The sequence below is a fragment of the Myotis lucifugus genome, unplaced genomic scaffold (genome assembly GCF_000147115.1).
Source record: "Myotis lucifugus unplaced genomic scaffold, Myoluc2.0 scaffold_24, whole genome shotgun sequence".
NCBI classification, from domain to species: domain Eukaryota; kingdom Metazoa; phylum Chordata; class Mammalia; order Chiroptera; family Vespertilionidae; genus Myotis; species Myotis lucifugus.
Window position 1 is genome coordinate 8,443,613 of NW_005871072.1, and position 12,744 is coordinate 8,456,356.

Consider the following 12,744-nt stretch of genomic DNA (forward strand, 5'->3'; position numbering starts at 1 on the left):
AAAACTTTTAATAGAAAATATTTTCCCCCTCCAAATTACACACAGCCCTGAAGACTCTGAGCCTCTTGGAAAATTGACTCTAGAAGGAAGCTATTGCAGCAGGGGTGGGAAGTTAGGGGTGACCAGGCCAGCAGGGGAGGGCAGTTGGGGGCAATCGGGCTGGCAGGGGAGCAGTTAGGAGTCAATCAGGTTGGCAGGGGAGTGGTTAGGGGGTGATCAGGCTGGCAGGCAGGCGAGCAGTTGGGAGCCAGCAGTCCGGGATTGTGAGAGCGATGTCCAACTGCCGGTTTAGGCCCGATCCCAGATTGGAGAGGGTGCAGGGTGGGCTGAAGGATACCCCCTCCAGTGCACGAATTTTGTGCACTGGGGCTCTAGTATATAAAATAGTGTTATAGCAAACATTATACAATTCCTTTGTTCTCAAAGATGTGAGGATATGAGACAAAATCCCCATCATCTCCTTTGGGATGTGGAAAATGTGGTGTGAATTGGCTTTCCTTATGACAGCTAAGACACCACTCCTTATGACAGTTTTTTATTAATGCCACCTTAAAGTCACTTAATATTTATTGGCAGTTAGTAATTTCAAATTTATTTTTGCAGTTGAGGATATGATTTTGCATATTGAATTGCCTTATCTATCCTAAGTCACCTGCATCCCACTCCCAAAAGACAGCCAGAAATACATTATCTTCTAATTTCTAGATATCAGGAATGTCTCCCATTGGATGTGAATACCAAGTACTTATGAACCATAAAGCCTAGTGTTTATATGAACACCTATCTTAATTAAGCAGTGGTTTATAAAAAGAAGAAATGAAGCAACATTGGCTGTGTGCTTATTATGAACCAATTATTAATCTAATATATTTATGTAAATAATCTACATTTTAATCCTCAAAATACCCTTCAAAGTAGATATTACAATACTGAATCTATAGATCAGTAAACTGAGTCTTAAATAATCATAACATTAGCTAACACTTATTGAATACTTACTATGAGAAGATTACTGGCTAAGTGCTTTACATTTACATTGCAAAGGGCATATTGAATCCTTATAGCAACTCTAGGAAGGAGGTATCATTATTATACTCATTTTCAAGATGAGGAGACAGTGGCTTACATAAGCTAAGTAACTTTCCCAACTGCCCTCCCCTGCTGGCCTGGTCACCCCTAACTTCCCTCCCCTGCTGGCCTGGTCACCCCCAACTGCCCTCCCCGCTGGCCTGATCACCCACAACTGCCCTCCCCTGCCGACATCTTGTGGCAGACATCTTTGACCACATGGGGACAGCCATTTGTGCGAAGGCGTGAGGGTCAATTTGCATATTACCTCTTTATTATATAGGGTTAGTTAGGCTACATGATAAATTCTGGTGTGGTTCAAAGATTGATGAAAATAATATTTCAAACTGACATAATGTGCTTTCAATTTTGTTTTCTACCAAATCAACAATATAAGAACTCTATGAGAGGTAGACAGAACTCAATGAGAAGACATACTTCCTGGTTCTCAGAAGTTAGCCAATTTTGTGGATCCAAGAGCTGAGTTCTCTCAATTAGGCTGGAACACAAGCTTTTCACTATTTAAAGGTCTCCTTTTATAATACATGCCAGTTCTTGCTATGCCGCAATCATGCACTTCTGTGTTCTTATCATATCATCTAGATTGCAAAGAGATTTGGCCATGCGTTTCCTGACAAAGTGTGTTATTTCCCACTTTGTAGTACAACAGCTTGTATTAGACTTTGATCATCAGCTTGTAATCATTTTAAAATAGTTACTCACCTTTATATAAAGAATTGCAGAATAAGCATTGTTCTCGTAGTGAATCTACTACATAGAAAGTACCCAAGAGGTAAAATATTGGCATCTAAAATTAAAGGAATAAAAAATGCATAAGCTGTTTAATGTACAGATAAAAGGAGAATTCAAAGTTTTCTTCACAAGGAATTCATTTTCTAAGAAACAACTTCAATTAAAATATCTGATAAATAAAAGCAGAGGATTTTAAAGCATTTTGACAAAAAATTTAATAATTTAACATTTTTCTTCTTTTTCTTTGAAAGATTATAAAAATGTAAATCTCATTTACTTAAATGCGATAATGTAGCCCTACAGAATTGTTCTTAAAATGAATAAGATTCTTAAATTTATTTTGTTGAACAAGACTGGAGACTTAAAATGTAACAAAGAAAAGTAAAATCTAAAGTATTATGGAATGAAATCAAGTATATGATTGACATAAAGTTGTAAGGAGAGATCCATATACTAATGAAGAAGAATTCAGAAAGAAGAATAATCAAACTCCGTAGGTAAATGGGTCAGGCAAATATCTCACCCTTGTATCATTGTAGGACAGAAGGGAAGTTTGCAGCCAATATGTACTAGTTCGTTACCTACCACATGCTTGCATCCTGTACTTAGAAATAGGAACCAGAAAAGGAAAGGAGTCTGGATCTTTCTTGCTGTTGACAGGACTTTTCCTTTTGTCCCTGAGGTGTCCTACACAGAGCAAGTGCTCTAGTGGGTTAGATAAGGGGATAGAGCAACATGTGAGCACTTCAACGGGCTGTGGATAAACAACTACCAGTGTATTTGTCATGTACTTTGATCTGCTATGGTCAAGCGATTTCCAAGAGACAGTTCTGGCTCCCCAAAGCTGCTTAATTACAAGTGGTTTCTCCAGCCACAAGGATGAGTGTGAATAATAATAATAATGTAGACAATAACCAAAAATTATTCCACAAATAAATACTTATTTATCAACTCTTACATCAAGAAACTGAGCTTTTACTGTAATCCCATTTGCTGTGGTCAAAAAGTTATCAAATCAATAGCATGAAGAAATGGAGTGAGAGGACATGTGATAGAATAAAAGAGACTTAAATCACAACACCAAATAAATGCAAAACTTGTATGAACCCTAACTTGAACAAAGTAACAGGAAAAAAAACATATTTGAGAAACTTAAACATGAGCTGGCATTAGATAATTTTTAAAATATTGTTGATTTTGTTAAATGCAACAAAGGTATTGAAGTTATATTAATGAAAGAGGGAAGCTGGTGCTGGCAGCCAGGGGAAGAAAGACCTACCTACTCTTGCACGAATTTTGTGCATAGGGCCTCTAGTATTTGAAATAAAAGTGAGGACAGGAAACCGCTCCAGAGACCATACCTTCTAACTATGGTTCCATATTTTTTTCCATATTAATTTTTAAAGACTCCAAGAGCACATATTTGAGAGCCTGGACTTTCCTCAAGTCAGTCTCTGTTCTGATGACTTTCTGGTTCTCACACTTCATAGCCTGCTTACCTGATACCTGTCTAAGTCCCAGGATATACTAGCTTCTGAATACTGAGATTCAAGAAATCTATATCCTTACCATTCATTGGCTCTTTAAAAAATGTTTGAACTGTGGTTGCTTGACCTTCAGACAATATTATTTGAATCTCCTCATCCTGAGTCTGAGAGCAGGACTAGCTACATAATTTGTAGGGCCAGTGGAAAATAAAAACATTAGGATCCTTATTAAGGAATAAATAAGAAATTTGCCCAGCCAATGTGCTCAGTGGTTGAGCATCAACCTATGAATCAGGAGATTTGATTCGCAGTCAGGGCATATACCCAGGTGGTAGGCTCAATCCCCAGTGCGGGGCATGCAGGAGGCAGTCTTTTGATGATTCTCCCTCATAATTGATGTTTCTATCTCTCTTTCCCACTCCCTTCCTCTCTGAAAGCAATATATATATATATATATATATATATATATATATATATATATATCACAATAATTTTCAGAGCACTGAAGCAAGTGTGGGTTGCTTTTGAGTGTGAGGCATTGTGTGATGCCACAGGTTGCACACCCATGATGCTAGCATTGTCTGAGAGTAGTTACAGAGTCTAGCTTGGTGTATCTATAGAGTATTACATAGTGTGGAAAACATTCAATTCTGCATAGCTCAGATAAGGGAGTAAATAAATGGGTGAAATAGGCTCTTGGTAAGCATTTTAATGAATTAAAGCATTAGTAAAGCATTTTTTCTGACATTTATATGTATAGTAGCAACAAATCCAAGAACTAAAAATTATTTTCAAAGTTCATCTCTCGATATGATAATAGAGAATCTAGATAGTCTGAACATATTTCAGTCAATGATTCCATGGACTTGGCTAGAGTTTCATATCAAGTCATTGAAGACATGCTGCTTGCTCTCATTAGAAACAGTTACCTACCAGGCTTCAAGCCATTGACTGCTGGTCCCTTCTAGCCTTTCTATTAGAGCTCATTGTTTTTGGTTCATTTAGCTTTCTATCCCACAAATGAGTATGATCAGTGATCACATCTGCTGATCAAAACAGCCCAGGCAATGCTGTAAACTCAGACTAACTACATGAGCAATATCTCTGCCCTGAGGAAGGAGAAAGAAAGGTGGTGAGAGGAAAGATGGGCAGAGGAGTGAGAGGATTTCACTTCTCTATATTAGATGCAATGATTGTAATGTAAATAAGAAATGGTCTCTCACCTCAAGGGGCTTGCCACTGGTAGAGAGAAACAGATATATACACAAATATTTGCCAAAGTATTCTGGGTGCTAGGCTATACTGCTCTAGTTTATTTTTCCAGTTGCCTTCACTTTACTCCTTCTTGCTCTTTCCACTGCCACCCTACCCCCTACCCATACTCACTCCTCTATCACTACCAACTTCAAGCAACAATTCTGAATTTAGTTAAATAAAATAGATGCCCTCCTTATAAATCTGTCAGAGAGCCCTATTCTGATTGTTTAAGATGTGGAGCCCAGACAAACAAGCAGAATTTCTTTTGGCAAAGAAATGGTATTAAAGGCTTAGCCAGACTCCCTCCTGGGAGAAAATGGCAGAGTTCTGTCACTCGGGTGTGCAAACAGACAGGGAAGAAGGCCAGATGCTGTCCCCACACACCTGTCAGCTTTGCTGCTCTGGAGACTGGGAGCTCTTTGAAAGCTCTGACCCACCATAGGTGTCACACTATCTAGATTTGTCCTGTGGTGGCAACAGGCTCTCAATAAATACGAGATGAGACAGAGGGGATACTTGTGACCCTCAGGAGATTTTGGAGGAAAGCACTGTAAAGTCAAGGTTTCCATCTGAGATCAATGTCCATTGATTCATATGTTCAAAACATAATCCAGGGTTGGAACCTAAGGACTGCATTCATAGCTCTTATTTTTCATTACCATGTTAAAGAATTTCCTTTCTGCCATTTTCCACTGGTACTTTCTCATTGGTTATTTGTCTTATCCAGCTGTTTTCTAGCTGTGATAGACATTGATTAAAAGAAGCAGTAGAGATCAGTAGAAGGATAGGGGTTTTACAATTTTTTGCCTAAATGTTAGGTGCCATTCTCTTATTCCCTTCTCACCTGTGCTTGTGATTGCAAGATTACCTGTTTTCCTGGTACGCCCTTGTAAAGGAAACCACTCATTTCCCAAAGTACAGGGTGTCACTGTCTTCTGAGTAACCGTTTCACCAAGTGCCAGATAACCTAACTGGGTGAAATCCCAGGGAACAAAGACCTATGTGCCAGTCTTCCTCACACACTGTCCAGACAAGGGCAGAAAGTGAGAATAACAAATGGTGTGAAAGAGAAACACCATGTTTAAAATATAGGCCAAGAATTTTGTGAGTAATCTTCTATAACCAAATTTACACAATCCCCACACAACGAAATTGAAGCAACAAACTGAATTAAAGTTAAAAAAACAATGAAGTATTTTCTCCTCTTTGGTTCCCTATTTAGTGGTAAAGTGGATATATTCTAATTATCTGGTAAACTGGTTCCCTCTGCACCAGCAAATTGAACTGTTCAGGGATAGGATGGTTTCTGAATTACCTGAACTGCTTACCCACACTAATCATGAATATTTATGAAATCTGAACTTCACTTTGTGCTCTGTAAACATAGCCTGAATTATTCAGATTGTTTGTCTATACTGTAATAAATGGAAAATTCTCCTTGTACCTTATTTTTAGTATTAACAAATAAGCACTATACTGTTTTGGGTATAAGGGCAAAATAAGACAAAGGCATTCACATCCCTTTATTATAGCCCCCATTTGCCATGTTTGTATCTGTGAAATGATTTGTTTATGTTAAACATATATTTTGTGTTTGATGGTTCAATGGCGTTTAACCTATGGCTAGGCTTCAAATTAGTTAAGCCTTTAAAACATATCAGTGATTGTGTAATTCAATCAGATAGCCTAGCAGGAGATTAATTGGAAACATATGTGTCACAGTGGCATCCCAAGTCCTCCGACCATAGAAGAGAAAGGGATTGGCTCTTGTGCTCCCCAAAGCAGCATGGGCAGGGCAATGGGCAGCGCCTTCATGCAGCTGACATGGGCCCATTAGCAGGGGACCCCAGGAATAGGCTTCAACTGGACGTTTAAAAAATTAGGCTGAATTAGAGCAGCAAGAAGATAAGACTAAATGATTTGTTATTTTATTCCAAAGTCTATGTATGCTTGTGTGCATGTGTATATACATAAATATATGTAAAAGTATATTTTATGTTCTTCAGCATAGTACCTTCAAGATAGCTACAGCATACCAATAAAAGAAAGCGTGTTTTATTTTTCAGGTTTTTTCACACTTCTGCAGGCAGCTGAATGGCAGTTCCTCTGGTGTGAATTGGTTTGTTTTTGGTTTCACTGTGCAATGAGATCAATTGTCGAGTTGATATGAATAGACAGGACGTCCACTTCCTGAGTTGCTTGTGGACTATATTGTAGTTGTAGACTAAGAGAGGGGTAGAGCAAGTGGGTTGGATTTTCTGGGCTCTTAACAATAACAGGGTACTTAAACTCTAAGAATTGATCTTTAAATAAAGAGAGTAGAGCTAAGTCTAGTCAAAAGAGGTGGCATATTTAAATCCAAATGCTTTGCGTTCTATACATTTTGTCTTGCTGCATTTGGTGTTGTTTAGATGTGGTATTTGTGTTATAATTTATATTATTTAGTGGGGATAAAAAGAAGAAAAACTTCTTTTATGTGATTTGCTGCAGAATTTCCATAGATAGCTATCACCGTGTGATAATTTGTTAGTCCTAGAGGTTGTAGGCTGGAAATGATGACCCTAGTCAGCTGTGAAAACAGGGACTCTGCAGATCACCTGGGGATATTGTTACTGTTGTAATTAGCTAGTTATTAATATTAATAATAGGAGAGGAGCAAAAGGAAGGCCAGACATTATAAGCATAGTCATCTGGGCAGCTTCACCAGGAAGCTGTAACTTTACACTCCCCAGGGAATCACCGGTCCATTCCCTGCAAGTTTTCAGACTAGACCCTTCCCACAAAGGAGTGAGAATGGAAGCTTTGATGTATTCCTGGTGAAGGGTTTGTAACCAAAAAGAATTTCCAACTGGATAGCAAAAAATACATATATTTTTAAAATCTCAAAAACAGAGAGTCTATTATTGAAGGCCCTTTCATACTCTTCTCTTGCCAAAGCAATTTCCACTATCCTTTTCAATATGGAAATCAGTTTATAAGTTAGCCTTTTTTAAAAAAAATGTTTTTATTAATTTTAGAGAGAAAAGAAGGGAGAGGGATATAGATATAGAACACTGATGAGAGAGAAACATCAATTGGCTGCCTGCTTGCCCCCTACTCGGGATTGAGCCCACAACCCAAGCATATGCCCTGACAGGGAATTGAATGGGCAGCCTCTTGGTTCATGGGTTAATCAACCACTGAGCCAGGCTAACTTAGCTTTTTTATATTAAGAAACTATAAATATCTTTTTGGCAAGAAAAGTCTATGGTTTCAAGTCTCAGGGAAACAGAAAGACTGCTCTTTATGTAGGCACTTTAAACTCATCATTCACATCCTACTTCAGATTGATAGAATATTTTATAATATAATGTGTTGTAACTACCCTCCTCTTTTTTATAAGATACAATTCTTATAGACTATTTAATTGTAGACATTTTGACTTGTGACCTTAAGAGCATAAGGTCATTTTGAATCAATTTAAATAATTCCTTAAATGTCTAACCATTATGTTGTACAACCAGATCTAATATAAAATAATATTGAATGTCAACTGTAATTGAAAAAAATTCACCAATGGGGGAAAATAAAGTAGCATTTCTTTTTTCTAAATATATTTTTATTGATTTCAGAGAGGAAGGGAGAGGGAGAGAGAGATAGAAACATCAATGATGAGAGATAATCATTGATTGGCTGCCTCCTGCACGCCCCACAATGGGATCAAGCCCGAAACCCGGGCATGTGCCCTTGACCAGAATCGAACCTGGGACCCTTCAGTCTGCAGGCTGACACTCTATCCACTGGGCAAAACTGGCTAGGGCACATTTCTTTTTTAAAAAAAGTTATTTTAAACCAAATCTTTAAAAGTTTAGTTAAAAAATCACAATGAAATAAAATCTTGACATATACATATTCCATTAGATTTTTTTCACCATAATCAAATTTATTATTCCAATGGCACTAATACAGCTTTAAGGTGCTCACGATGACATTGCACAAGAATTTCCTGCCTTCTAGCTTCTGTCCAAACAGAAATGTCTACTTACTTGTTCTTTCCCCCTTTCTGGAGGAAAATCCACTGTGGAACATTTACCCAAATAAACCTCTTAATGCGCTTTAATTAATTAATTAATTAATTTTTTGGACATTTGAGGGTTGTTTTTTTTTCTTTCAGAAAGAAAAGTGTTGTTCCCACCTCCCCGACCAGCTAAATAAGTCCCTGTAGCCAGGGAATTTCTGTTGCCTCTGAAATCTTGAAATAAATATTGAAAGAAACAGCATCAAGTGTTCATGTTGAGCAATGTCACAGAGTGGCCCCAGAACCAGTCAGGTGAGTGGCACTGTGCCTGGACAGTCTCAAGATGTTGTGGAGAATGAAAGTTTGTGTGGCAAGCTGGCATGGCCATGGCATACTCAACCCCACATTGGGCACCACTTGTGCCACGCCAGCAAGGCCAAGGGTTAACCTGAGGAAAGGTAGGGGGTGGTGAAGGATTTAGAAAAGACAGACAAGAGAACGAAAGCTGAGTCTTGGCTGGATGCTGCTCTCTGATGGAGAAACAGCGACAGCACCCGCAAGCCAACTCTTTATTTTATAGGCAGATTCCACTAGGTAAAGTAAGGGTGTGGTTAAGATGTTTACAATCTTCTAGTCTACTCAATTACATGCACCTGAACTCTATCAAGCCCACATTACTCAGACACGTGGGGCCACATGTCTTGCATGGGACTTGCAAGTGGCAATGAGAGGACTGTGCCCTCTCATCAGTCTGAGGCTTGAACCTGTCCAAACACTGTAGCCGCTCTCCACAGGTTTGTTGTGGTTGATCATGAGCCGATGAGGGGGTGGCCCCTGGGTGGCAGGCTGCAGGAAGGGCAACCTACAATTTGTCCAGAAAGTTTTCCAGGGCTGGGATGCCTTCCTTCAGGCCTTTGCGCTTGCATGTCTCAGCCACCACCTGGCTGGGGCGGCTGGTGTTGTCAAAGAGGTCTCCCGGCAGGATCTACCAATGGTCAAACACACACTGTGGAAAAGCCTGGCCACCTGTGTTGGATCTCATTTCGGCGGTGAAGCCAAAGGACTAAATGATGGGCAGGTAGGCCTTCACAACAAACATGGGGGTGCCAGCCACCTGGGAGTCCTCAAAGACATGGCCCTGCTTCCTGTTCAGGGCTCTGTAGATACCACCAACCACTTGCTCTGGACACTGGATTTCCACAAGATAGATGGGCTTCATGAGTAGGACTGGGCAGTTAGCACACTGGTGTAGAGGCAGCACCGGGCTGTGGAGATGATCTGGCCACCCCTGAGGTGGATAGCATCAGCATGCAGTGTTACATCATGGACATCGAAGCATACACCTTGCATGTTCTCCTCACACAGTGCCCTCTCTTTTGTGACTCACTGGAAGCCTGCCTCTATGCTGTCCTTGATCTCATTGAGATACTGCACACCTTTGGTGATATCAGTAATGATATTGGGCCCAATGCCAACGGGCCTGAAGCACCAGATCTTTCAGGCCTCAGCCACATCCCACTCGTACTTCTCAGCCAAATATCAGTCCGCTGCTTGAGCTCCTGGCAGGCAGACACTTCACCCTTGTCAATGCCCTCAGCCAGTCTGTTGGGGAAGGGCCGCGTCCTCATGTACAGTTGATTGTGTTTATTGGGAGACTTGGACAGGCAGAGCACATTCGACTCCTCACTGATTGCCTCATGATAGGACACAACAGGATCGGATTGCTTGATGGAAATGTAGACATGGTCCTCCTTCAGGTCTTTCAGGCAGATCTCCAGGTGCAGCTCACCAGCCCCAGCAATGATGTGCTCCCCTGACTCCTCAATGATACACTGCACCATAGGGCCTGACTTGGCCAGCCGCTTTAAACCCTCCACCAGCTTGAGCAGGTCAGCCAGATTTTTAGCCTCATGGCAACCCTGACGACAGGGCTCATGCTGAACTTCATCACCTGCATGTTGGGGGCATGCTCGAAGGTGGTGATGGTGCCTGTTTTCACAAGGAGCTGGTCCACATCCACCAAGCCCACAATGTTCCCGCAAGGCATGTCCTCCATGGGCTCCACATAATGGCCCATCATCAAGATTGTTCTCTGGATGGGCTTCAGGTACAGGTTCTCCTTCTTCCCTGGTGTGTAGTTGGGCCCCATGATCCTGACCTTCAGGCAGTGGACACCAGCCCTTAGAAGACTTGGCCAAAGGCATAAAATCGGCCTTTGTCAGAAGTCAGCACCATTTTGGAAATGTACATCATAAGGAGTCTTTGGGGGTCACAGCTTTTAATGCCCATGGCTGCCTCATCGTTGGGGGGGGTACCTCATACAGTGGTACTTCTGGGCTGTCACAGGGGAGGGCAGGTGGATGGTCATCATCTGCAGCAGGGCATCACCAGCAGCGCATCACAGCCTTCAAAAGTGGTTTGCCTTCTTTGTCCTTATCTTCACTGTCCAACTTGATGTCCAGTTTTTCAATCAATTTTCCTGTCTCCTCTTTCTTGAAATTCATGATAGCTTCAGATACCTTGAAGAAGGGGTCCAGGATAAGCTGGCAGGATGTCCATGGCAGCTTCTTGCCATCAGGGTTGGTGGCGGACTTTTGAATTTACCATTGGCTGGATCAAAGTACTGGTCACCCCACAGCTTCTTCATCATGTCCTCCACTTTCCTGGCCCGCTCAGCAGGCCCCAGCTGGCCCTCACCCTTGGCAGAAAATTTGACCACATACATCTCTGCAAACTGCTTCAGGGTGAAGGCCCAACCATGGAGACCAGACCCGAAGCCAAGAGTCCTGAGGACAGGGTCAGTCATGATGCTGTCCATGGAGCCACTCTTGCCCTCTCCATAGGTGGAGATGATGATATTGACATTATCCACAATGTGCTGGAAAGTCTGATAGAGTTCCTCAGGCTCCAACTGCAGCTCAAGCAGAGCCCAGTCCATCTTGTTCATCATCAGAACAGGCTTAATGCCTCTGGGGTGCCTGCCTCAGCACTGTCTCCATCTGCACACACATGCCAGATACACAGTCCACTACCACCAAGGCACCAACGGTGACACGGAGGACAGCTGTCACCTCCAAGGAAAAGTCCACATGTCCAGGAGAGTCAATGAGATTGATAAGGAACCGAAAGCATCTTTGCTCTGCTTGATGAAGTTTAAGTCATTCTCTGAGATCTTGTACCGGTAGAAGAGGGAGATGGCCGTTGGCTTGATGGTGATGCAACACTCCTGCTCATCAGTGAAGTGGGTCTCCCCAGCCTGGGCAGAGTCAATGATACCAACCTTACACACCAGGGAGTCCATCAGCATGGACTTGCCCTGGTCCACGTGGGCGATCACAGACATGTTCTGTATACAGTGGGGCCTTGACTTACGAGCTGTCTCTCGGCCAATTTTTTGCTTTGAGTTGCGAGCTAAAATTCGGGTTACAAGCCAGCTTCAGATACCCCACTGCTGGTTGGCGCAGCGAACGTCACAGTGAACGCCACAACATCAGCCCAGCATCACGTGTCTCACTTGTTCACTTTGTGATTTGACATACGAGTAATTTGAGTTATGAGCTCTGTCACAGAATGAATTAAACTCGTAAGTCAAGGCCCCACTGTATTGGCCTTCTTGTCCATGATTGTCCAGATCTGATCTTCTCTGAAGTTCACCATGGTTGCAGACGGCAGTGGATTCTCCCAGACAGATCTGAGAGAAGGAAATTGCACCGAAGATGTGGCAACAAGGGTGGAAGAACTCCACTAGATTTTAAATTATTGGGTGACTTATTTGAGGAATCAATGTTTCATATTTAAAATGTAACTTTGAAAATAGGAAGCCATTTTTATGGTTCTATTCAAAGGCAGCTTTTAAAAAGATGCCTCTTATTTCAGTTCTTTGTGGTGGGTGGAGACCATAAATATATTTTAACCCTTTGAGTGCCAACCAATATTCTAGGAACTAAGCTAAAATTGCCAAGGCATTTTTCCTGATTTTATAGCAGTTTAGGAAAAAAATTATGAATCGCAAGTAAATGAAGTTACATATTCAATATCTTCCACAAAATCATCATCTTCACAGCAAGAATTGACATATTTAGCAATATCATCATCACTAATAAAAGCAGACTTAGAACTGGACACTGCAGGAGGAGCTCGATAGCACTCCCGGCACTTTTGGCGAAAGACAGGAGGAGCGCG

General features: G+C 41.4%; 1 pseudogene; it reads right to left on the reverse strand.

Moving 5' to 3' along the window:
- Positions 1-9,370: 9,370 nt before the first annotated feature.
- LOC102435195 lies at positions 9,371-12,219 on the reverse strand (annotated as a pseudogene).
- Between the last annotated feature and the right edge of the window lie 525 nt (positions 12,220-12,744).